The sequence below is a fragment of the Lonchura striata genome, chromosome 6 (assembly GCF_050655825.1).
Source record: "Lonchura striata isolate lonStrDom1 chromosome 6, ASM5065582v1, whole genome shotgun sequence".
NCBI classification, from domain to species: domain Eukaryota; kingdom Metazoa; phylum Chordata; class Aves; order Passeriformes; family Estrildidae; genus Lonchura; species Lonchura striata.
The window spans coordinates 10,662,880-10,689,154 of NC_140708.1; the positions used below are offsets into that span (position 1 = coordinate 10,662,880).

Here is a 26,275-nt window from a genome sequence, read left to right on the forward strand (position 1 = left end):
GGGGATGGGACAGAAAGAGCTAACGCAAACTGAAGCATACAAAGACTGCAGTAAACAGAAACTTAAAAGGCTGCTGCAGGGAAGCAGCTTTTTGAGTCCCTTGAATTAAGAGGTTGGGCTTTCAAAACATGCAGGGGAAGATGGAGTATTATACAGAAAGTAAATCTAAAAAGAAAAGCGAAAGGTAAATGTTAAGGGGGACTGTGAAAGGAAGCACAGTCATGTACAAAAAGAGATGCTCCTTGTGGTACATGGTGGACCTGACTTTAAAAATGCCTCTGTCTCTCTGTATTATTCATATTTCCAATTATTTGTTTTATCTACAATGAGAGAGCACTTCTCTTCCACTTGAGGATTAATAGTGCACCCTTCAGTATTGCCTCCACCCCATAAAATACCAGTCCTTCCAGAGTGTGACAGGAGTAATTCCTGCAGGTAATCTCCCCTTTTAGTCTGACAATTAAGAAAACATCCCTTTCTGCTCATCTCATTTTTACCCACACAGAGAACTTCAGGTAGATGGAGAAACCTGGCTGGTGCTGGTATCAGAGGAACTGAAGGCATGACAGACACAAGTCTTTCCTGACCTACATGGGGCTGGAAGAAGACCTGTATCTTGAAGGGCAACTAAATACAGATTTTGGAGTCCCATTCACCCTCCAAGCAGTAGTTCAAGTTCTTTCCCTTGTGTGGAAGCACTGCCCTCCCTTGTAAGCACCCCAAGGCTTGACTCTCTCTGGGCCTTGGTTGTGCAGAGTGCAAAGGAGCATATGGAATCCCCACTTCTGTGCTCTTCTTACCCTAATTTTGTTGCTCATAGCAAGTTTAAACTACTTCAGCATTTCCCTCCTTTCTTCTGAAAAGAGGTAGAGACAATGTCATTCTAGTCAGTCAGATTGTTTCTAAAAAACAAATATGCAACAGAGAAAGGGGAAGTTTTAGTTTTAAACTAAACACAAGTTTGGTTTAGTTACAAAACACAAGTTAGTTACTAAAGTTTATTTTAGTTTTTGTTTTATCATCCTTTTAGCACGTACAGAGAAAGGTGAAAAATCTCAAGCTCTGCTGCAAATATGTCCCCACAGACTTGCAGCACACACTGGGCTACAAAGTCCCCTCAGGAAAGCTCAGATGAAAATTCTCAGCTACCCAAACATCTGCTCGTTGCAGGGAGCTTTAAATGAACTTGCAACTGTCCAGACAATCTTCATTTGCCAATGCTCTGCTCCTCAGAGATCAGATAATCCCAAGATTTTTTTTACTTATGAGAATAGGCAGCAAATAATTAATGTAGTTGCTTACTAAACACTTCAACTTTATGGATTCCCTCCCCTTACAGAAAGGGAGAACAGCTCCTGCCATATTCCTTGTGCCAGCTGTCAAGTATTAGCTATGGACTAACATGGCTTTCAAAACTTTATCATCCAATGCTGCTAATTAGCCCTAATGGACCCAAGCAATATAAAGTTCTTTGATTGGTTTTCTTTGGATATTATTTCCCTCGAACAGATTTTAAGCCGTGGGCAATACTGTTCTCTGTGGCTGTATCCTTCTGCTGAGCTCCCACTGGTCCAGTTCTGTTGTTAGAAAAGCAAAGCAAACCCACGAGGGTCACAGGCTGGACCATTTCACAGAGCAAAACACAATCTGCATTTCCTAACAGGAAGAGTGTCCAATTACCTCTGGGTTGTCTGCATCACCGTCTGGAACCAAACCGTTCCAAATTCTGCTCAGCTCGCTTTTTGGAAATAATGGATAGAGAGCTGTTCACTGAGATTTTATTGCCAGACATCAGCATTTATTTCCTCCAGCACATCCTAACAGTTCATCTGACTGCACATGGCCTTTGTTTTGTGCTCCTTGTGTTTCTTTCAATGCCCTGGCTTTAACGGGATCGCACAGAATTCCCATTACAAATCCAGGAACAGAGACCAGCATGGCCAGGCTCTGTTCAGGTTGCTGCACACAGAGCACAAGAGCAGCTCTGGGAGCACTTCCCCTCCTGGGACCAGCCAGCACTGCAGAACCTTCCACAGCATCTGAACGTGGCCAACAAACAGTCCTGCTCATTTTTCCTCTGATCTGATGCCCTATGAAGGCTGCCCTAGAACAGAGACAGACAGAGCTAAAGAATAAAGCAGGGATTTATTAAAAGCATCTCCTCAATGGATCCACCTTGGGCAGCACAAGAGCCCAGCCAGGGCTGCACCCAAGATGAACCAAAATGGTCCCAAAATGCACGAGTGCTCATGAGGGCTCTCCCTCTCCATTTGCACATTGGAGCTCATTGTCCAGTTACAGCTTTAGGTTATGAAGTCCCATCCTGCTTGTTTTTCCCTCTTCAGCCCACGTTGTTTGTGCTCCTGGGCTGAGATTTGGATCATTTTCCTTGGTCCCCAGCTAGAGAAGGAATTGTTTTGTTTCCCTGCTCTGTGAATAGAGCTCACCATCCTTTAATGTGAAGTTCAGAACTGCACACTAAAACACCACAGAATCTGAAATATATAAAAACTAAGACCTGAGGCATCAGATCCAAGCTCTTTCTTCTCTCTTCCTCCTCTTCCCTCCCCACACAAGTGCATCAGATCAGACCTCACTTGTCAGCAATGGACCTGCTCCTTGAATCAACAATGTCAATTATGAAACCCATGCTTATGCTGAAATGAACAGAGAAATAAAGAATGGTGTCCATACAGAAAAGAAGTCTGGACAAAAGGGTTCAAAGAAATAGTGGAATCTAAGTAGAAAAGCAATCCTATTTCTAGCATGACAAAAACATAAGCAGATAGCAATGGAGCAATGAAAAATAAACCTGTAGGTATGGGTTGTTTTCTTCAGCCAACATCAATTATTTATTTTAGAATGACAGCGCATCAAATTTTACATATTCCTCTAACAGGCGTCTGTGTCCTTTTGTGGTACGTTATTCAAAAGATCAATAATTCTGATTTGAGAAATTCCTGTAGATGTTCTCTCCTAAGATTACTTTAAAGATGCCACAGGTAACATTTACCTGCAGGAAATGATGCACTACCATCCTACTTAAAAATCCAAAAACTAAAACTTAAAAGCAAACCATTCTTCAAGAAAACTTGTGAATTTATTTTGAAAATGTGTTTTTTAAAACAAAGAGAATGAGATCTTAAGATTGTAACTAAGGTGTGTTGGCAGCTGCCTGTTTAATATGAGTCAAACCTCAAGAGTCAAAAATGCAAAATGAATTAATGTTTCAAAACTTAGAAAATAACTTATCTTCCATAAGTCAACACTTATGGTTCTGACCCTCTTACCTTGAGGTAAATTGGAAAAGCATGGAAAGGGTCAGAATGATCAGAGATAAAAAATTGTGTCAGACCATGGGATGACTCGATTAGCATCTTTCTGCCAGGAAACAGAAACCAAGGTGGAAGAGATTAGAGGCCTCTAAAATCCTGTTGGGCAGAACTCACTGCTCCCAGTCTCTTCCTTCTTGTGATTCAGAGGCTTTTGGAGGAAAAGGGTAGTTGTCATTCCTGACTGTGCTGTGTGAAAAGCTCCACAGGATGAGTTAGTGAATGGCAGGTATCCATTGCATCTCCAGTTTTAAATCAATGGGATCCACAGTGATAACTCCCTGCAGAACTCAGCAGTCCTTAAGAAGAGCCATTCCTTACCTCTGGTGTCATCTGTCAGCAAGCAAGCAATGGCACCTGCTTCTAACAGAAATTTAACCCAAGGAGAAAGAAAACAATCAGAACATGCAAATAAACTAAACTTCTGGGAATTTACCTATATTTTTCAAATGTAAAATTCTAAATTCTTAAATCTGAACAGTTTGGTGGTAGATCATGTACCTCCAGCACGGTAATCAAAATTGTCCCAAAGCTCAGCTCTCAAACAATTTTCTAAGATCTAAGCACTCAAAGTCATGCCAGTTGTAGAAGTGGAAAGGTGGCAGCTCCAGCAGCACTGGATGCTCAGGAATTACCTTCACCCACCTGGTACAGCCAGCCTTTGGCATCAGATTTCCTCCCAGAAGTCAGGCCACTCCCAGCAGCTCAGCCTCTGAAGGACTTCCTCATTTTCTATATTCATCTCACCCACCAAGATGCAGCTACACCTAAGGGTCAGGAAAAAAAATTAGTTCAATATTTGTTCATCAAACTACTAAATCTGCTGAAACTAAAGCTTCCCAGAAGGATTTGGGATATACAACTTGCTCCAAAAGAAAGAAAGCTGAAGGAAATGTCTGAAAATGCCACAATAGCTGCCACAAAAGTGCCCTCCTTCACAAACTTCTCCAGGAGTGGTTCTACCCTGAACACTGTGAGGAAAGAGAACTGCAAAACACAACTGGTTATGTCACTTCAAGAGGCCCATGACCATGGAAAAGATCCTCTTTCCATGGGACAGAAGGGAAAATAATGTTCTAACTGGAGATCTCTGGTCTCCCACCATCTACTTAGAAACAGTTTTGCTGCAGCTTAAGCTTTAAAGGTCAACTTTTCACAGCACCTCAGCTTAAGGCTTTGAGTGTTTTAGCTTGGATTTGAGCTGGGTGAAGGAACATCATTTCAATTTCTTAACACCTTAAGTGCTTTATAATCAGATCAAACGCACAATATCAACAGCAGCACTGTTGCAAGCTAACTTGATTTACACTTTGGGAAAATTCAGAAGGGCAGAAATCAAATTAATGTGTAGGGGCATATTAAGGAAGAAAGAACAGTGGTTTGTCATCCCCATTTTCTGTACTTAGCATCTTACAACAAGAACGGGGCTTCTAACCTCCAAATCATGATGTGAGAAAAGGTAACTGCTATTTGAAGGGACTGCTTCCAAAGACATAAAAGTTATAATGAAGGTTATAGAGACAAACTGAAACTTTTAAGAGAGTAAAGCAAATAATGGAGGACAATTTAATGCAGCTGGACAACTTATTCCATTCCACCAGCTAGTAGTATACTGCTAATGAGCAGCTTCACATTTACAATTAAATGTCACTTAAGTGGAAATACTAATACATTGTTGGGGACAATAAATATATCCATAAATCCAACATGCTATTCCTTACATTACAAAGTTTCCTGGGATTAAATGCCAGCTAAATCCCAAAGCACCTATTTCCCAAATGGTAACTTAGGCTAGGCAAAGCTCATGGACAACACCTTTCAACAGGAGCGTGCAGCAAAGCTTTACAAATGGTATTTGGTACCCAAGGCAGGAACCCCAACCTTTGAGGGTTCTGGCCACTGTTGCAGGCAAGGTGGAAAAAGAAACTTCAAGCCCACTCCTTGCAGTGCCTTGAAACAGCTGGGCAATGGGCAGGTAACTAGGGGACTGTGTTTTAGGATAGCTCCTGCTGGCACAGTAACAGTGAGTGCTGATGTTCAGCAGGAGCTCCAGGAGGGTGTCAGCTACCAGGGAAGGAAAGAGGAGCTACAGCAGGGCCTGGGGAGTCCCAGCTCTTTCCCTCTCCCTGCATTAACCCCTCCTCAGCAGCCAGTCCTCCATCCCTACAAGGTGTGCTCCGGCTGCCTGGGGAATGGAGGAGCCAGCCGCTGCTCCTCAGAGAGCTGAGCAGAGTCAGCCTGGCCTCACCTCCATCTGCTCCTGCATCAGGACTCTCTCTCCAAGCTTCTTAAGATGAACTCAGGATCTTACAGTGCGGGGAAAGATCCTGAGGAAAAATCTCTTCGTTCTCTACCATGCCTCAAAGGTGGCTCAGAGCAAGTCCTGTTGCTTTCTTTAGTTTTCTGAGCCTCCTGCCTTTGCTGATATATATGCAAACAGCACATACTGGTGGATAAACAGCTCCTCATTTCCTCCTTGCTCTGCACACCGAGTAATTCCAGACTTTGGAATTTCCAGGCAGGTGCACTAAGCACAGGGATGAAAAAGCTGCACTGGGAATCCTCAGAAAATGAACAAGGATGAACTTTCCATGCATAGAGAAAACATGGAATATTCTTTTGTGGAAAATTATGTATGTAAATATTCCCCTACTTGCATCCTTAGTAGCAAAATTTCTGCTTGATGTGTACACTGGTTCCAAAACAGTCTTTATTTGCAACTAGAGGTAATTTATAAAGACTGAGTGAATAAAAAGAAAGATGTATGTTCTGGAGAGGTATTGCCACAGCTGCAGTTCAACTAGCTGGATGGAAACTTCCATGGTAATTCCTATTTTAAGATAGTAACATGGATGAAGGAAAGGGAAAATGTAACAATATCAATTCTCTTCTAAGTGTGCTTATAGAAAGGATTACCCTGAAGAGTTAAATATTATTTTTTAGTTCTAAACCTCATATATAAATTCCTGTCACAGCAAAGAGTACAAGCTGTGAGGACATGGAAAAGATAACCAGTGTCCCCATCAAATATTGTGCTTATTTCTTGTAAAATTTAGATTAAGATAACTTTCTCATTGCTGTAGCACTACTGGATTGTTTTCTGCTTCTGGTTTGCAATGGGCATAAACCTGAGTGCTGACTTTTAACAACAGGCTATTGAATAACCACAGGAACGAAACAAAAAAATGTCTTATCTAAAGCTGGCATGAAATTAAACCACTCAGCGTAAAGCTGCTATGACATTAGAATTCGTGTTGTAAAGATCTGTTCACCACAAATTTCAGCTGCACTGAACAAGACCCTCTAGGCTCATGCATACAAAGCAGCCCTCATGTCCCCTGTTCAGCTTGTTATGAGGCTTGGGAGGAACAGCTGAAACTCAATTTTTCCAGCTTTAAACTGGAAGCCAAGGATTCTGTTATATTGTTCCTTTTTCCTGCCTATAGCTAAGAGCACACTGGGAACGTGCTCATCCACAGCCTGGTGAAGGGAGAGTGCTCCCATGCCTGCCTGCTGTGCACTGGGGCTGTAAAGAGGACAGCAGGCAGGATGTGCCAAGGGACAGCAGGTACAGCCCCTCCACAAAAAATACAGGAAGTTCAAGGGGACTGCTGGAGTATTTTGGTGGTTGGTTCATGCAAGTAGATTGGGTTAACTCTTCCAAGATGACACACTGGCTCTCTAAGCTCCTGGGGAAACAGACCTTTGCTTCCAGAAAACAACAACAATAGAAGAAATCAAATCATGCCGGGGTTATTTTTGCTGGACTGGCCATTTCTCTGCAAAATACTCAGAACTACAGAAGCAGAGGCCTGCAGTGTACAGGGCTTTTTTCCTAGCCAGGGCTAACATGGGACAAGCAGCCAGCGTTAGTGCATGGCTCCTCTCTCCTAAAGCACTTTACCCGTTTGCTTCTCGTAAATGGGAAAGGCCAAAATGCTCTGCACTTTCATGTTAAAATCCTGGGACACAGGACACCCCAGAGCATCCTGAAGAAGGTTCTGCTATTTGTTTCTGAAATCTGTCACTGGAAAAGCTTTCCTACAAATTTGTGTGAGCTTCCTCTAAAGGAAAATCAAGAAGAGTCCTGGCTGGAGTACAAGACTGAAGGAGGCAGGTGAGAACAGTTGTACTTAAAAGAGCACGATGAAAAATGAGACATGTGAGGACTACCATCAAATTGAATCTGCCCTAGTATGAGGAAAGAGCACAAAAATCCTCAAATAACCTGGCACAATTGCACATACACAATCCCAGTTCAATCTGGAGTTTTCAGACATATCAACTAAAACCATGTACCAGAGCAGATACAACCCAGAAATATACAGTTGATCTGGAAATTAAGGTAAATTATCCTATTTCTTTCAAGCATAGAGCCCGCAAACCCAATATTTTGGTTTCTGATGTCTTCTGAAAGCCAAAATCATCAAAATCATTAATTCACACAACAGACGCTTCTCTTGAAAACATGAAAAATGCTTTGAACAACATTCCAAAATAAGTACTCTCTTTATATGAGAGATAACTCTTGAGAATTTGTTCTACTACAAAGAACCCTCTTAACTCAAGTCCTTCTGCTTCAAACAATACTCTCTGATCAATAAAAATCTCACACTGCAGTGGTTGTCTCAGCGTGAGCTTTCAACAGCCACAAGGCAATTATTTAAACTACACTTAGGATGATCTATGAAATAACTGAGGAGAATGAACCCTTTGGAGAGGGATGAATCAACAACAGAATGAAAATGTGCATCAAGACTTGCAGTCTCTCCCAGACAGGATTTCCCAACAGAGCCAGTGTACTTTACAGCATTATGAGGACTGTGCAAACTCTTCAGTTGTATGTCAGTGAGTTTGCTCTTTATTGAGAATTCCTGTAAGGAAACCCAGCCATGCCTGGCACAAAATGAGCCCAGATCCACATCTTTACAACCTGCCTTGATGGTCCTTCAGAGCAGTGTGTGGTGCTCTTGCCACAGAAGGGAGATAAAGCCACTGTTTTGTCTTGAGCACTGTATAACACAGGGCCAGATCCACACTGATAAAACAAATGGCTGAAATTCCACACATACACCCCCTTATGAAAGCTGAATTGCTGAAAAGACATTATGGCTTTTAAAGAGGTAAAACAATGCTCACCCCTAGGTCAGGAGTGGCTCTGTGTGGTGGAAAAGTTTTTCCTCTAAACCCATGGTTTTAAAGAAAGACTCAGTAGTTTTTAGTCGTCTGGTCTCAAGGCAGTTTATTGCAAGTTATCTAGAAGATTTTCTTCTTCTTCTCGGGCTGCTGTGGTTTGCTCACAGCTCAGGCAGAGGCACACACACACCCTGACATCCTCTCTGACCCCGACTGCTTCTTCTCTCTCCCCACCCAGGGCTGGTGCTATTTTTTATATGATATATTACATGTTAAATGTTTATAGTTTTTCCCAATGCCTATTACCTATATTAAATGGTGCTTTTTTACTCTAAACCAATCTGTGAGTGCCAACATCACCAAGAACATGGAGGTAAGGAAGGAGAAAGAGGGAGGACAGGGCAGGCCCAAATTCCTCCATCTTAAAACCTCTGACCCCCATGTACAAAACCAAAACCCCCCTGTACAGCACTCAAAAATTCTTCCCTTTACTTTGTGACTACTTTACTCTAGTATCTAAACTTTTGTGACTTCTTGTTCTTCCTTTAAGGTTGATAAATCGTTCCATGGTACAAACCCAAAATCACAGCTGTTTCCAGCTGCCTGCCAGGGTCTCAAATGCTTCTGACCTGGACCCAGAACATCCAAAAATGTCTGAGGGACATTTTGAGTTCCCACAAAACAATGCAAAAGCCTAATGCGTAAAATTGACATTTCATGCCAACCTGTGACATCAAAGAGGCAGTGTGGGGTTTTAACATGCACTTCTCTGGCACATTTGAGATTTCAAATGCCTACCCTTAAGCACCAAGGTGAAAAGTTGCTGAAAATAAGAGTCTATTAAGTAGTCTCCTCATACTGGAGTTGTGAAAATGGGTCTGGACAGTATAATTTCCATTTCCTAAGAAGAAGGGAAAAAAAATGAATCTATACCATCTCTAGAGTGAGCTGAAAAGAAAAAATGATGTGACACTAAAAACAGTTCCACAGAACTTTAGCTAAAAAGTGCACCTTTCTTCAAGCAAAAACAATTACATGTTCTCAATTCTGACTAAAAAATTGATTGCTGTGGAATATTTATTTACAGCATTTGTATCTTTTATGTAAATTCTTTTCCATGCTGTATGAGAAGCTGAGGGATTTCACATTTTTCTTTTTTCCTTTGATTTGAACAAAAAGAAAACTCAAATAGAAATATTTAATATTCCTTATATAAAATAGAAATAGAAAATGAGAAATTTGAAATGCTCTCACACAAAGCTTGTGCCTCACCTCACCAAACTGATTTGGTAATATTTTGGAGAATTTATACTGAATAGTTAATTTCAAAGAGCTTACAAGAGAAGAGATGATTCCTGTCTTCCCCAGAAGGACAGAAAAAAGAATGTACAATGTGCTTTCTCCTTCATACCCTGGAAGCGTGCAGGACACAACAAGCAAACAAAACCAGACACAAAATCAAGGCTTGTCATTAAGCCATCCCAATTACAACATTAGCACTCATTTTTATGTCTAAAATTAGATTTTAGACTTCATCTGACATAGTCTTGAATACTTTTGAGGGCAATACAATTAACAAATAGCCAATAGCTTGTACAAGATAAAATTATTTTATCCTTTACATGCTCCAGTACTTGCTTATATCATTAGATTACTGGGAATTTACTGGAAAGAGAGAGTTTGTCATATAAAAACATCTAATGCAGACCTTCTTACAGCAAGCTCATACCTACAACAAATATAAGTCCAGCTTTGTACTTGAGGACATTCATTCAATGGCCAGTGTAGCTCAGTTATTTTCTGGTTTGGTGATATCTGAGGAATAATCCACTGGCTTTGCTAGGCAAAAAAACTGTAGCAGAAGTGTTTTAAATAATCCTACTGATTCAAAATTATGTCTTACTGGCATTGTCATTACAATTTTTCATACAAAAGATTAAGAAGTAATCAAATTGAGGAAAAATTGCAGCAGAATGAGAGGTGTCTGCAGTGCTTTCCATAATTATGTTTCTATCATCTCTACAATGGCAATTCATCACCAGCTGTGGGCAATTCACTTTCTCAATTCATTGAAATCAAGACACTTCTCTTTTTAGAAAGAAGAATTCTTTTAATGCATTTAATTTAAATCAAACTGCACAGCAGAGCTCTCAAGACCCCCACTCAAAATTACTGTCATTTGGTGGCCCAAACCCAAGAGGTGCATAATTTTAAAACTAACCCACTCAAAGGGGACATATCCTAAAGCCAAGCAAAATAATCAGTTTGAGAAGTGGGACTCAATTTTATTAAGGAGCATCAGTTGTAATGCCAAAATGACTGCTTAGCACATCTAAACTGAAAACTCATCACTGAAAGGAAAAGTGGCTTTATCAAGTAATTTCTCACAAGAAAACCTCTCACAAATTATTCTCATTTCATCTGCAGACATAAACCCTCATGGGTTTTTAAGGTATTTCTGCTTTCTGTTAGACCAAATTCCTATGCTCAAAGCCAAAACCAATCTCACAGACATTTTTCCAAACAGATATGGAGTTGTTTCTTGTAGAGGCATTAGACAGCACTTTCCCCCTACATTCCCTCACCTTGGGGGTTTGTCTGTTTAGGTGCCACCTCTGCACCAGCCAGCAGTGCCCACCCAGGGAAACAAAGGCAAGTACAGGGACAGAATTACTGCTCCCTGAGATCTCTAGCCTGAGGGTTTGTGAAGCTGAAAACATAAGGACAGAACACTGTGCTTAATATTCAACTGCACATGTTCTCTACCAACACCTCTTTCACCTGCACCTCATGGGGATGTTTGGCCTCCTTTTATGTTTATATTTAGTCCTTAAAATATCCCACGGGCATGAATTATGTGATGTAATTATGACATGTCAAAATAAGACAGGGTTTCATTTGCTTTAAGCCTCATGCTTGATAATTTTACCAGGTTGCCCACATGTGTTAACTCCAAGCAATAGTGAGAAACCATCTTCAAATAAATCATCTCCTCTCTCTCCTCTCATAATGAGTTTCTAGACTATTTTCATCTCTCCTCTTACTCACTGTTTTTTTCCAAGGTGACAATCCAGATTAGCTTTTCCCCTGTGTAGAAGCTGTTATATTTTTCTTAGCCTTCACTGCATTTTTCCTATTTCTGCCTGCAGCAAGTGACCTGAGTGACCAGAATACTGCAAGTACCCCATGGAAATGTAGAGTGACCCTTGCCTGACATTGACTCTTTCTCTCAAACTGCCACAGGTGAAACACCAGTTCCAATCACTGATACACACACAGAATCAGCAGCTATTCAGTAATGCTGTGCCATGAGAGATGTGGGAACATCAACGTTTTCAACATTTGAAATTGAATTTTGGTTTTCAGGTACCTATGGAACACAGTACAGAGGGGGCACAAGTGCCTCCTGTATATTCTGTTCCCAAAAGTTCTCAGCAACACAGAAACCTGTGATCCCACTCATGATCCCAGTTAAAAACAACATATTTAAACCTCAGCTATTCCTGCTAAAATAATGCAGTCTGACAGTAGCTGTTTTCTATGTCTCAAAGCCCAGGAAGTCAGAGTCACTGTACCTCAAGGCTTTTCTCCTTTGGAAAGTACAGAGAAGCATTACCGAAAGGGCTCAATGATCCCAGCATTCAAGATGTGGGATGAAAACCAGAATGTCTCATCTATCAGGCTCTGAACTTGAGCATCAGTCCACAGAAAGTATTTCATAGGCACTGCTCCTTAATTGTGTGTTTTTCTGCACTAAAAATGTCACCTCCAGTTAGGGGATTAGGTACTTCTGGTTCTGGCTGAACTAGCTCCCTCACTTAGCTTTATTTGACTATTTAATCTCCATAGGTTTGAAATAGTTCCAGTGCCCAGTCTATGCCACACCAAAAGAAAACCAGGTGATGTTTGACTTGTGGTCCCATCATGGAGCCCAAGTAGTGAACAGATAAATTTCACATTTCTGGCAAGACCTCACCCATGTTCATTTGCTCTGGAGCTTCACCTGAGCATTTACAAATCAGCCACACAAGGGCTGTGGCTGAAAAGCAGATGATGAATTCCTCATTGCATGTCATAGCTGGCAGCAAGAAAATGAATGCTGTGATTTAATGAGGTTGCAGTTTCATTTTAAACAAGTGCAGCTGATCCTGCCTAGCATCTGGCTCAGCAGAAAATTTCTACCTTATTTTGTAACATGGGAACAAGTTTAATGAAAATGAAGCCAAAATGGTGATTTGCATGTTAGTGAAGCTGAATGACTGAGGTAAGCCATAAGTGAAAGAAAACATGGAGCCACTGAACACGTAAGCCATGATATATTTCGCAGAAGCAATAGAACTCAGACATGATTTTAAAACACCTCAGAGGTGGCAGCAAATAAATCAGAGAGGCTACCAGTTCAAAAGCTAACTGTGTATACACAATTCAAAGCCTGCCTGCTGTCAGGTATTGACAGGACACAGTATTTCTGCAATCATCTGGCCAAAGGGTTAACGGGATAAACAGTGACAAGCTCACACAGACACCACGAGGAGAAATATTGACTCGACTCTGGCCTCAGATGCCTGCCTGCAGCTCTCCTCAGTGTCAGCAGTGACTCCAGGCACGTGTCTGCTGTCAGCATTTCACTCACAGACGTTCCCTATCAGGAAGCATTTCGAATCCATTTCCTTCATTGCTATTCAGCCTTCCCTCTCAGCAGGCATTGCCAGATGTAGCAACTTCCTCAAGCACTCCAGGAAGCTGCTGTCATTTATGCCATTATATTTGGCTGCTTTCTTTAGTATGCAAAGGAGGCTGGTACCCAGAAGCACAACACACATGGCTGTGTGTACTCAGCTGACCTCTGAAGGGCCCTCCAGAGCCACCCATCCACAGCCAGGGCGCATTTGGACACGAATCCCTCACAGGATCATACCCAATTACCAGGTCTGTGTCACAGCACACCCAGAAATAAGGAATCCCAGTCTCTGGGGATGCTTACCTGAGCCAGGAAACAGCTTTGCTTTTAACAACGGATATGGACAAAGACTTCTCCGCACCACTTGTCAATGCTGATGCAGAAATACAGCTGTTGGGAGATTTTATCTGCTCCATAGTCTCCTCACAGATACTTGAGGAGATTCCATAGCTAAATACAGAGAATTCCCTTAGAGAAGGACTGCAGCAGGGTGGTGGAAGGGAAATGAGCTTCTCACCTTCTGAGAAGATGTACTCCTCACCTACAGGGCAGCACACGACCATGTTATGGTAGCAAAGGCCACCACGGTAGCAAAGGCTACCACAAGTTTCTGAAGCTGCAGATGTTGACACAGAATTCATGGAAGTAATAATGTCCAACACAGTGGTTCCTGTGCTGAAGTGCAAGTCAGCAAGGTATAATGCTGCTTAATGAAGCCAGAACAGGAGTGGGATTGCTAGTAAAGGAAAACAAATCAAAAAAAAAAAGATACATTTCACAATGAATTATTTGTGTGAGAAAGTATTGCCTTGCTTTTGCCAGTATTTCAGGGTATCATGGGCTTAATTAGATATTGCACCAGCCTAAGTGTATAAGTGGCACAGAGCTCACTTAAAATGAAAAAAAAAAAAAATGACAACCCACAAAGAAAACAAAATCTGCTAAAAATATATAATGTTTCTTCCAAATACATGTGTGACATTTATTTTTCTCTTAATTGACTTGCTTTGATTTCTCCAATGACATAGTGATTGTCAGTAGTTTATTATACCCTAAAGTCTACATGGCTGCTCAACCAAATGCTGTGTAAAGCACCACTGTAAAGGGGGATTCCTTGTGATTTCAGCCTACTCCTTCCTACTGTTAAAGTCATTGGCAAAATGGCTTCTATCACCCAGAGGCTGACATATGAAAAATTATACTCTGATTCTCAGAAAGACACCCAAGCTTTTGAATAGGTGTTATCTCAATACACTGAGAGGGAAGAGAACAATTCATAATAAACCCAACTTTCCAAGAACTGCTAAGAGAAAGACTTGTGGCAGGAAATTCTGGGATGAAGCTAAGCAATAAATGTAAGGAAAAGGCAGGCCTTTTCAAAGTACGTATTTTAAAATAAAACAATATATTTCAGCAACAGCATCACCAACACTTGCTCAAAAATAATATCCCCTTGCTCTTTCTGCAGGCTATTTCCAGTGTTCAAGGATCTCATCCTGCCAGTCAGGTACTGCATCTGAACACTGATGTTTAACTAAAATTAATTTCCAAGCAATCCCTTATTGTAAATGCAGGCTAACCCAATAGAAAGAAATTATGACATATGACTCAATTCAGAAGAATGAATTATTTCTTTATAATAACTATGCTAAAATACATTAATATACTATATAAAAGGAGGATACTAAAACTCCATACTCCTTTCTCTGACACTATCTCTAACTAAACTCGTGACCCTCTCTGAGAGTCCAGCCACAGGTGGGTTGGATTGGCCATCAGGCTCAAACAATCCTCACCAGAATCCAACCAAGCAATCACCCCAGGGAAACAATTCTCCAAACACATTCCACATGGGAAAAACAAGGAGCAGAAATAGAAATTGTTTTCTCTTTCATTTCTCTCTGGGCACCTCTATGAAAAATCCTGAGAGTGAAAGAAATGTGCTTGCCATAATCCCCCATTAAAAAGAAAAAAACAAACCCACAATTTTACCTTAGAAATGTGGCCAAGAAATCACTTTAGCTTTTGAACAACCTGCAAAGGAGCTCAGTGATCTAACACATACTGTATCAAAGGAGTGAAACCCAACAGAAATGAGATTCCCCATTTTTAGAACATACTCTAAGAGCCAGACTGCAAAATTTTCTCACAAGGAGGATCCAAAACCCATGATCACTAGACAGAAGGCACCAACACCATGGCAGGCACTGTCCCAGCACAAACACCTCCATGTGTTCTGATCCAGAGCCCAGAAGTCTCTCTGAAAAGCTTCCCTTCCAAAAAACTGCTGTGATCTGGGTTCTCACCTGGAGAAGTCTATGGAAAAGTACAAGGACAGAGCCCTGGATTCCAGCAACTTTTCCAGGCTGGCTACCGAGTTTTGCAGGTAGATGCACCAGAAGTGCTCTCTGGAGGACAAGACTGGTTCTCCTGCTCCCTCATCCCTGCTTTGCAGGCAGAAACCCCACCCAGAATCTCCTCATGAAGCCCTGGGACAGGAGCTCAGCTTTGGAAGTGCATGGTGAGTGCCTTTGTCCCACCAGAAGCCTTTCCTACCTGTAACTTCCAAGCAAGCAGGACATGTGGCTTTCAATTCCCTCAGACTGAGGAAGGGAAAATTAAATGTACGTTTTTAAGACAGTATTTATAGTCAGTGAGATACATATGAAATTACTCTAGGTAATAACATCTATTCAGTTGCATGCCACTAAAAACCAAACAGATTGTCTCACCCGGAGCCTTGCAGGATTTTCATTATAACTAAAAAGATCAGATTTAACACAAGAACATAAAAACATGGTAAAATGATTTAAAAAATCCTTCTTAATTAGGTACTGTTGTGTACATAGAAACTGAGCAGAGGTTAAATTGAGTCCTTCAATTGAGTCCTTGAATTTTTCCTAATAATTATTTTCATTAATTATCATTGCCTAAGAGGAGGGCTGCTTAATTCTAGTATGACACAAACTCAGAGGTCAACTTAGAAAATATTTTAAGGAATATTTTGAAGGTACTGGAAATTTTTGCTGTTACAAGGAAACAGAATGAAATCTAGTAGAAAAAAATCAGCTCCTTAAGACTATAGAATTTCACAGAAAGGCAAATTATTTTCAAAAAATGAGAGTTCATCAATTGAAAACACTGAACTGGAATGAGATTTTGAAAAAAAATTATGGTAAATATTTCTTTATCTCCAACTGCCTTCAGCTAATGAAAATTCACTGTTAAATATTCTCACAGATATACACCAAAATAAGAGAAAATAATGGGGCATTGAACTTTCTCAGAGCTCTGCAAAAACACCCAGTTTAAGTACAATACATATTTTTAAAAGTAACAAAATTGCAAAGGGCATATCCTTTCAAAAATACTGTAATATTATATCTCAGCCACTGTTCATCCAGCCCTTGAATAATTTAATTTCCTCCCAAAGATAACAGTAATTTTGGTTTGTTTGACAGCACTACCTATGGACAGAGAGCACACCCTGTTGAACCAATCTCACCATTGCTTCCCTGCCTTCCTAATAATCTACTTTTTGATATTCTTTTATTTTTAACTCTCTGGCCACACAGGCACTGCAATGTTCCTCATGCAGAAAATAAAACTGTACAGATATATTTGGAAACTAATGCAAAACTTTTTAAGTAAGCTAAATGCTCAACAGGGCTTTTATTTTTTAACAAACTGAGAGGAACGATCTCTTGCAGTGTTCTTGACACTTTGATCACCAAAATCCTTTGCTTTAAAAGGTATTTAAAAATTATTGTGTTATTCTGTGATCGATCCAACGTAACTGCAAATGCACTCAGCTGATGAACAATATTCTGTAATTCTGAAGTTTTTTTTTTTTCTTTTTTGGTATTGCTCAATACAGCTTTTGTCACAGAAATATCAGAAGTACTGTTTCTCTCTTAATGGGCTATGGATATGAGCAAAGTTTGGGTAATTAGGAAAAAACACTTTTTTCTCTAATCTGTTAAAATTAATTAGAAGATATTTCTTCCTTGTTAAAAATCACAACACTAAACTGAAATTATGCAAAAGTTAAATATATTTTAAGAGTAAGAGGACAGTACAGTTAACCCAGTTCAGCAGTTGTTCTTTATCGCCTCAGTTTCTTCTGTTTTCGAAAATAATTTTAATAATTGGCCTTTTTAACCAGATTTCCTGTGGGTCACATCATGGCTTTTAAGAGAATGCAAGCTTTAAAGAGAGTTTGTTTTAAATAATAATATCTATTTTTTTTCTTTTTCCACTTAGACAAAAATCCCCAGATTTGGAGAAATTAATTCATTTTAGGAACAGTAAGGCTCCTTCCTCCAGTCTTGTTGAGGAGACTAACATCACAATAGAACTTTCACTCTGCTAACTTTAGCTGGAGCAGAGGGTGAGCACCCCAAGCCCTTTGGCAGTCTGGCAGCACATGGAAAACATGCTACTGAAATCACTCAGCTGTGTATGAAATAATTAGAGGCTAAATATTGTTTGCAGAAATCACTGGGGAAATACCTTATGTAATGGGTAAAGTCAATAAAATGGAAATGTTCATGGAAAAATTATGACCAGTAAAGGAAAATTCACAGGTCAAAGAAATTACTAGCAAAGAACTCTATCAGTTGGATTCATCACAAAAGGAAAAGAACAGTAATTGCATCATTTGCTGCTCCAGGAGATGAAGTACACACATGACCTGGAATGCTTTTGCTAATAGATTACACCTATTACAATGCATTAGAATAAAAAAAAATATATAATTGTTAATCTCATTTCTGGAAGCATTTAAATGTTCAACCCTAATAAAAGGACCTAATTAGATTACACTAATAAATGCAAATCTCTTCAAAATAGCTGCAAACAAACACACGTGCCTCGATGGTTTCCAGCAAGAATGACAAGTGGAAAGCAGATGGCAACGTGAAAGACTTCAGTTCTCCTGGAGCCATGGGCTAGGAAAGTTCTCCCAGGTTCAGCTTTGGCAAGCTCAGAAACTATCTTTAATTGGCAATCACCTGAGCAAGGATTACCACAAGGGTGAGCAAGGACAGAGACAAGCACTCACTAAACCACCAATGGGACTTTTTCATATGGACATAACCCCATAAAATATGGGGGGGAAAGGAAGACAAAGCTTAAAAATTGATAATGAATAATACCCAGAAGGACAGGGTAACGTGAGACAATGAGTTTTAAGACAACTTGGGCTTAAATGAGCATTTCTTGCCTGGAAATATAACTACCAGGCCATGTAGCCTTGTACTTTACCAAAATAACAAAGAAAATCAGAAAAGAAAGGTGCAAACATTGTGGGTCATGAGGGGTGCTCCTGGAACCCCTTTAGTCACCCAGGGCTCTGCAGGAGGGCTTCAGCCATGCTCACCAAGGATTTGAGGTGTTTGATCAGCTCCAGTTAGGTGACTTTCAACCTATTCTACATCCAAGCATCTTCTGTTTGATCCTTTCCCATCCCTCAGGTTGTGCTGCTCACATTTTGCCTTTTTAAACACTTCCCAAGGCCTCAGCCCCAGGGACCTGCAGAGACTAATTAGAAAGGAAAGGTGAGTGCTCCCAATCCTGCCACAAGCCAGCTTCAGCTACCCTGTGCCTACTTTTTTTCTTCCCCTCTTTGGTTAAAAACCAGTACAGCTGTTCAAATTTTAATCCATTAGTTGGAAAATTAAGCAATTCATGCTGACAACATCTGTGGGCAATGATTTATCAAACACTGTTATAGGAACCAAAGTATAAATTGAAGTCAACCTCAAGAGCTGGAGGCTTAATATATCTTCAGGGAAAAAAAAATAGAAAATAAAAAGTGAGAGAATGGCTTTTCATAGAACCTAAACCTCTTGGCAATTAGAAATAGGAAGATATTCATGGGTATGATGAAGAACAAAAGAAACCATTACAGCAGCCTAGAAAGGATAATTTCATAAGAGTAGTTTTATTTTAATCTCTGCAGAGTGATGTACTCATTTAAGAAGTACAGTCAGTGATCTGACTCTGTACATGCCACTGCACTTAAGCTATATGATACAAATCCTGTAAATACTCAATATTTAAAAGTGGTTTTCAGGAAAAAAAATTACTGGAGGACAACGATACCTCTTCTAATTAAGGTAATTGTGAACAAGATTTTGTGTCATCTTGATTAAACAACTGTTTCGCAGACTGTTGACAAGTTTCATTAAGAGCAAATTATATTTTCTCTCCTGCAAAATTAAGAGAGCATTAGAGGGAATTATCAGTCCTCACTGATTTTATCAAGGATTATATCAATATTTTTTTTATCAGAAAGCCTCTCATGCAAAATACTGCAGCTCTTTTACACTGATCTGCTTTCAAGAAGCAATGAAAGAAGCTAAAAATGCCAACAGTATATACTTACGGCACTAGATAATCTATAGTTTTGATGGTAAATATAGAAAGGTTTATCATCTAACAGCTGAGAGGTGCTTTACCCTGCAATGCCCCATTTCCAAGCTCCTGTGATATTTCTTGCCCCAGAAAATTGGGAATTTATACACTCCTGTCCAAAAACTGTGTTACTATGGAGGATGCTATTAACTGGTAAATAACAAGAGAATTATAACTTTGTCTCCACCAGAAGAAAAGAAAAGTAGTGAATAATTTGTCTTTTTAATTCAATCTACAGAAGTTCCTGGCTTTTTAAGGGTTAAAGATTTTAATTATTACTCCAGAGCTCTGTGTGGTAGTCACATAATTTTCACAATACTTTTGTGACATTGCTTATGAGTTTGAGAACTTCAACCAATTTGCACGCAAATTCTTACACATTCCTACTTAACCAAAATGCCTCTTCTTTTTTTTTTTCCATTTCAATCAAGTACTTGATTCAAATTAGTTTTTCTAAGTTCTTAGTCTGTACTCCAAGAGCAATTAGAAGCACTGGAAATACAAGCCAGAAATATCCCCATCACCTTCTTGTTCCTTACAGTCACATAAATTAACCCTTTTCCACATAATGTGCATATGTTGCACATTCTGCCCCAATGTTTTCTTCTAAATTAAGACTAAACTGGATAGCTTATCACAAGCCCTTCTTTTTTTTTTTTTTGGCACCACCACAAAGACTTTAATATATTTACACATTTGCATGGAGGTAGCTCTAAGTACAGTATTAATCAGCTTAAAAAAAAAAAAAAATAAAAAATAAAAAAAAAAATGTAGAATTCTGCCCTTAAATTGAGAGCCAAACCTTTCTTATCCACTTCTGTCTTTTCCTTCTTCTAATTCCATCTTCTCTGAATTTTTTTAGTAACTTAAGATTGAGGGGGCTTAGAGTTTGCTAAATTGGATGGGAAAAGTTAATGCTTTGAGAAGTGTTTGATGTTGGTTAAATGTTGCACTACACCTTTTGCAGAAGTTCTCTGATTTTTTTGAAGTTGCCAGTAAAGTTTTTCCTGTTGTTTTGACCTCTCGAGAATATCTTGTGGGTATTTCTCCCGAGTGTCTAGCCCAGGTGTATGAGCCAATCCAAAACCCTTCTGAGTGAGTTGTTTGAGACATTAGAGAAGCAGAAACAGTGCAGCCAGTGCAGGCCACTGTGGATGTGCTGCAGGGCTGCGTGGGAGGCACAGCCCTCCAGAAGGGAGCCCTGGGCTCCAAACCAGCACCCCACACCACCAGTTACCCCATCTCCCCAAAGGGCAGCAGCTCCCAGCAGCACACTTCACCTCTTGCTTGGGTTTAATTAATATCCAGCCCTGCCTCTGGAAAGCTGCCAGGCTGAGCACAGGGCACTTCACTTCCACCAGCCTTCTCTCTGTAGCAGGTGAGCTGCCAAGGCAGGTGTTTGCACAGCGGCAGAAAAATCTTACCGTGTTTGACTTGGCCTTTAGACACACACCCAAGAGTAACAGAGGCTGTAGCAACCTCTGGGAAGTGATTCCAAAGTGATGCAGCTGATAAACAGAATCCAGACAAAAATACACTGTTCAACAGGACACCTGATTATTTTAACAGGGAAGCCTGGACAGAGTCCTCTGGCAAAGAAATGAGAATTTTTACTATAGAACGGGGATTTTTTGATGAAGGTAACATATGATGAAAACCCTCTCCCTGGGGAAGAGTTTGAGTCTTTTATCCTAGTTGGTATATCTCTACAAATTCATAGAATCATGGAATGGTTTGGGGTAGAAGGGACCTTAAAGCCATTCCCCGCCATGGGCAGGGATACCTTCTTCTATCCCAAGGTGCTCCAAACCCTGTTCAACCTGGACTTCGGCACTTCCAGGGATCCAGGAGCAGCCACAGCTGCTCTGGGCACCCTGTGCCGGGGCCTCACCACCCAATTCTTTCCCAATATTCCATCTAACCCTGCCCTCTGGCAGTGGGAAGCCATTCCATGTCCTTGCACACTAGACCCTTCCAGAACATTTTTCTCCACATCCCGGTTTAAAAGACAAATCTCTGCCAAGGAAGGTGGAAACCTCCCTTAGCATGGAAAGTATGATCAGCTTTGAATGCCAGGGGCTCTTGGGCGAAGCTGTGGCCAGGGGAGGGGCAGTTCTTTGCTGTCTGTGTGTGCACAGAGCCCAGCGAGGGCACAAACCCGGCCCGGCCGCACTCGGCGCGGCGCTTTCCCTGGGGCGCAGTTCCGGGCGCAGCCCAAAAGGAGCTGGGGCCAGTTTTGGGTTTTTTACAAAAAAGCAGCAGCCAGGCTCCCAAAGCCAGCTGGCAGACACCCCTTCAGAGTAGGGGAAGGGTCCTGGGTTTTCCTCTGAGGCACCCGAGTGCAGGGTGAGGGTCCTTTCCAGTGAGATCAGCTGTGGACAATGTCCAAGAGCCGCTCTTACCCGCAGTAGGAGAAGCGTAAAAAGACAGAACTGCACGGTGACAGCAAATTCTTCCCACAGCAACCACAGCCCGGCCATGTCCCCTCCAATCCCAGAGCAAGTGGAGCGAGGAGCAGAGCCCAGTCCCTCAGCCCCCAGCCAAAATCTCGTGGTATCGCTGCACTGCCCAAGAGAAGGCCCCCGAGCCAGGAGACTGCAGCCAGCTGCACCTTCCCCCTCGTCCTCTCAGCCACATCTTCTGTCTTAAGTATCTTACCAGCTTTTAGGCAACAGATGGGAGAAAATTCCCTGAGAGAAGTATTAAAAAAAAAAAAAAGGAAAAATCCTAACTTCCAACACTCTGTCTTTCCTGTCGTCTCCTTCAGGCAGGACAACTGCAGAATTTCTGCAGAAACAGTCCCTGAAGCAAAGCACCAATCCCTATCAACTACTGACTCAAAAGAAACATAAAACACCATTTTCCCCAGTTCATAAGAACCCCAGAGACACAAGAAGAAGCTGCTCCAGCATCCCTCCCTCTCTATGTCACAAATAGTCCCAGGCAAACCCTTGGGGACATATGTTCAAGTGTTTGTCAGTGCTAGGGAATTACACTGATGTAAGAGTAAATGAGAACAAAGGAATTAAAGTTACTTTGAAATTCTGTAAAATAAAATTACTTTCCCTTAAGTTCACACATTTAGTTTAGTCATTAAAACTTTTTAAAAGAACCACTAGGTTTTATTTTATATATCAAAGAGTAAGCAACTAACATTTTTTATTTCCTCTGAGACTTGCAAGAAACTGATAAACATTTACATTTACTGTAAAAAGTTAAGTTTCTGAGTCAACAGTGTATTATATATTTATCCTAATTGGGCTGATTTTAACCTCCTTAAATTCTGCCTAATTTTTTAACTTGGACTTTTATTTGTTGCAGAGTTTCTCATAAAAATCTGCAAACAAATTACAAACAGTGGTTAATGAGCTATGCATAAACCTTCTCTTTTTTCTTTATCATTCATACCATCTGCTTTGGCTGTTTTATTATCAGCCTGTAAGCCAGTAATCTATCTACTTTATTTCCTATCTTACTCGGAAAAAAATGAAGAAATCCACTAGAGTTTTCAAACTCCCTGTTTTCTCAGAGTTTTCTTTGAGTGATGCCTTATTGCCCAATCTGCCTCATGCTGTTGTTTTCTCCACTGCAAAATTGAGACTTCCAGTTCTATTTAAAGAGCCCCTTGGATTTCCAACATACCCCAGGACAGGACAGCAATTCCAAGATCAAATCAATGTATTTTACCCTTATTCACCATTGCTAATAACCAAAAATACTTCTTTCCCTCTCCACCTTTCCTATTGCAATCTTTACTGACTACAGATTTGACATGAAATACAACTGTGGATTTATGGGAAAAATGAAAACTGGAGTATTTATGTCTTATCTCTCCATGTAGAATTATTTCAGCACAGCCTTTTCTCTGTGCACTACAGTTTAACAGGTTCTTTGATAGAGATGTTCCTTTCCTTCTACATAGAGCTAGCAAAATTCTGTATGTCTGGATTTTGACATGTTCCATCATGGAAGTATCACTGGGATGTTAATCTAATTAAATACCCTCATTTTGTCTAAAAAGATCATTAAAAACTTGAATTATCCTCTTCTGAGCTAGGCCAGTACTGCATACAAGTAGGACAAGAATAAGTAACAGGAACAAGTTGTTTAAAAATCAATGAAAAAACCCTTAAATTCAGTGCTCTGTGGAATACAACCATCACTAAGCAGGTTAAGGAAAAGTTTCATCATGGTCTCTCCTTTCAAATTTAGCCATTATTTTCAGAACTGACAGTTGAGTAGCATTTGTTCTTTATAGTGGAATGACTGACTTGAGGAAAAGTTGGAAAAGCCAGCAGCAAGAACAAGGCTTTATTTAATGAGGGTGAATTTGTGAGAAATGATCCCAAAGTGAGCAACCATTAACCACTAAGCTGAAAAATGGCTTTTGAATCCTCTGCAGATTTCCTAGCAGAGCTGCTGTTCTAGTGCTAAGCTCCACAGAGACTTTAATCCATTTTGCACCCGAAAAGGGGCATGGGAGTGAAATTATTACAGTTTCAAATGCAAGCTCAGGGGAACCTAGCCTGGTGCTGAAAACTTATACTAAACTGAGGTAAAAAAAAAGAAAAAAAAAGATTGCATAGAGATTCTGAGGTGTCATGACTGTCTTGGGCAAGCTGTGTACAAAAGGAAACTGGTAGGGTCTGTTATGAGTTCATGTATTTCTTAGCCTTCACCAGCTGTGTTCTCTCTCGTCCTTGTGCTCTCACATATATTATAGCACTTCAGCAATAACCAGGACACCAGCAAAGCTGGCTGTTCCCCATGTTTTCTGATTTACTATTTGTTTTATAAACCAAAACAAGCCTAACCGAACAATTTGTACTTTTTAGTTTATTAATAGTAAATTTCTGTGGGAAGAAGAACCTCATCTCCCCAGGTATAGAAACTTGCCAAAAAAGAGAAGAGTGCAGGTCCCTGCTCTAAACTGCTTGGAAGTCCACAGAAAGACCATGGAAACATTCATCTCTCCTAACTGCAATAATTTAAACCTTCTCTGCTCTAAGTTGGTTGCAGGGACCTCCACAGTCCAAAACAATTCTGTCTTCAGGTACGATTCATCACTCTGTGCACACACCAATCTCTCCCTGTCGACTATAAAGAGGACCCAGATGGGCAGTTTAGGTCAGGGAGCCAACTTTTAACACCACTGTGGTTAAATGAGATCTGTTACTACTGTCTGGGGTGGAATGCATTCCAACAGAAAGTCAAGCCAGGCAGGAGTCTGTGGCCAAGAAGGGCTGTGATTTCTGCATCTCCAGTCCCACCTGTCAGTCACTAAAGACTGTCACTCTTTGTCACAGAGCCCTAAAGCAGCATGCCAGCCCAGGGAAGAGCAAACACCAAGCATATCAATTAATTTTTAGGAAGGTCAATTAATACACAGCTTGACTCTATTTCTTCTTCAAGAGCCACTGGTATCTCTTCTAATTAATCTCCATTTGTACTATGTGGAGTGAAACGCAGTTTGTAAAAAAGGCACCAGGCAGGTGTTGTGACACCTGAGCAGGTCATGCACCCAAACTCACACAGCAAAGGCTCTTACTGCAAGTGCTTTGCTGCTCAGTGCAACAATACCAAGGTATCCTTCTCGGGCCCAGTAAATTATAATTTAGTAGCAAGAGTGTCATGCTTAGGGCTAATTAGCCCTGACTGGTCTTAATAATTAGCTGTGGGCCAGAAGACAATAAGGCCCTTTTCCAGTATTTTCCAGAAGAATGCAGGTTGCTGTAATTCCTGTGTTACAGTACTTGGGTACACAGAAAGGCAGGAAACCAGGAAGCAGAGTTGCTTTTCATTTTCCACACTCCATGTCCACAAAAACACTTAAGGGATAACAGCAAAGGGCAACTCTTAAGATACCAGCAGTCATTAAATACCACCCATGTGGTACTAGGCTTCAGTTCAAGGGAGGCATTGAGCTCTGATTAAGCATGGAGCACACCCTTGAAGATATTTCCAGAATCTACAACTGATGCACTTGCCTGTCCTGATCTCTCTCTTGTCCAGTTTCTGAGGTCTGATGTACACTAAAGCCAGGCAGGAATAAAGCTGTCACTCCTGTGATCTCACTTGACACAGGTTTTCCTTCGCTCACTGTTCCAGGCTGCAGTTCTGCATTGCTTTTCCCACTAGGCCACTTAGCTTGCTTCCATCCAGCTCAGCTAAAAGCACAACTGCTTAAATGCAGAAAACTTTAAAACAATTGGAAGCAGTTCAGAAGCAATCTTTCTGCCATAAAATTTCTGTTAGTAACTGAGAGTTTAAAAAAGTTCTCTCTTGTCTGGAGAGATAAATACACACACATATATATACACATACACCTATACTCATCTATACATACATATTTATAAAATATGTATGTGTATATATATATGCACACTACATATATACATAATTACAGCACATCTAGATTACCATTTCAATTCATATTGGTGTTTGAGGAGAATCCCCTCAGTCCCCCCTCACCACCCTTGGATCAGCCAATGGAGAGGTCTCAGAACACACAAATAGACATTTTGAAGAAACTGAAACCAGATGTGCTTCATCTGCTGCTGTTGCCAATTCAGTTCAAGAGCCCAGAGCAGTGGTAGACAAAAATAACCTCTCCAAAACAGATCTAATCCTGTGGCACTCTCCCACATGCCAGGATGGACACAGTCAGTCCTATCTGTGTTCCTGGCATGGGAGTCCTTCTCCTCCCAAG

The 26,275-nt window shown here is 40.7% G+C and overlaps 1 long non-coding RNA gene across 3 annotated transcripts in view; it reads right to left on the reverse strand.

Moving 5' to 3' along the window:
* Positions 1–26,275, reverse strand: part of LOC144246565 (uncharacterized) — a 538,094-nt gene that overhangs the window by 181,094 nt on the left and 330,725 nt on the right. For all 3 annotated transcript variants that reach the window (XR_014956250.1, XR_014956249.1, XR_014956251.1), the window contains one exon: positions 3,978–4,099. This is a non-coding gene — a long non-coding RNA (uncharacterized LOC144246565). The remainder of the gene's footprint in view (positions 1–3,977; positions 4,100–26,275) is intronic.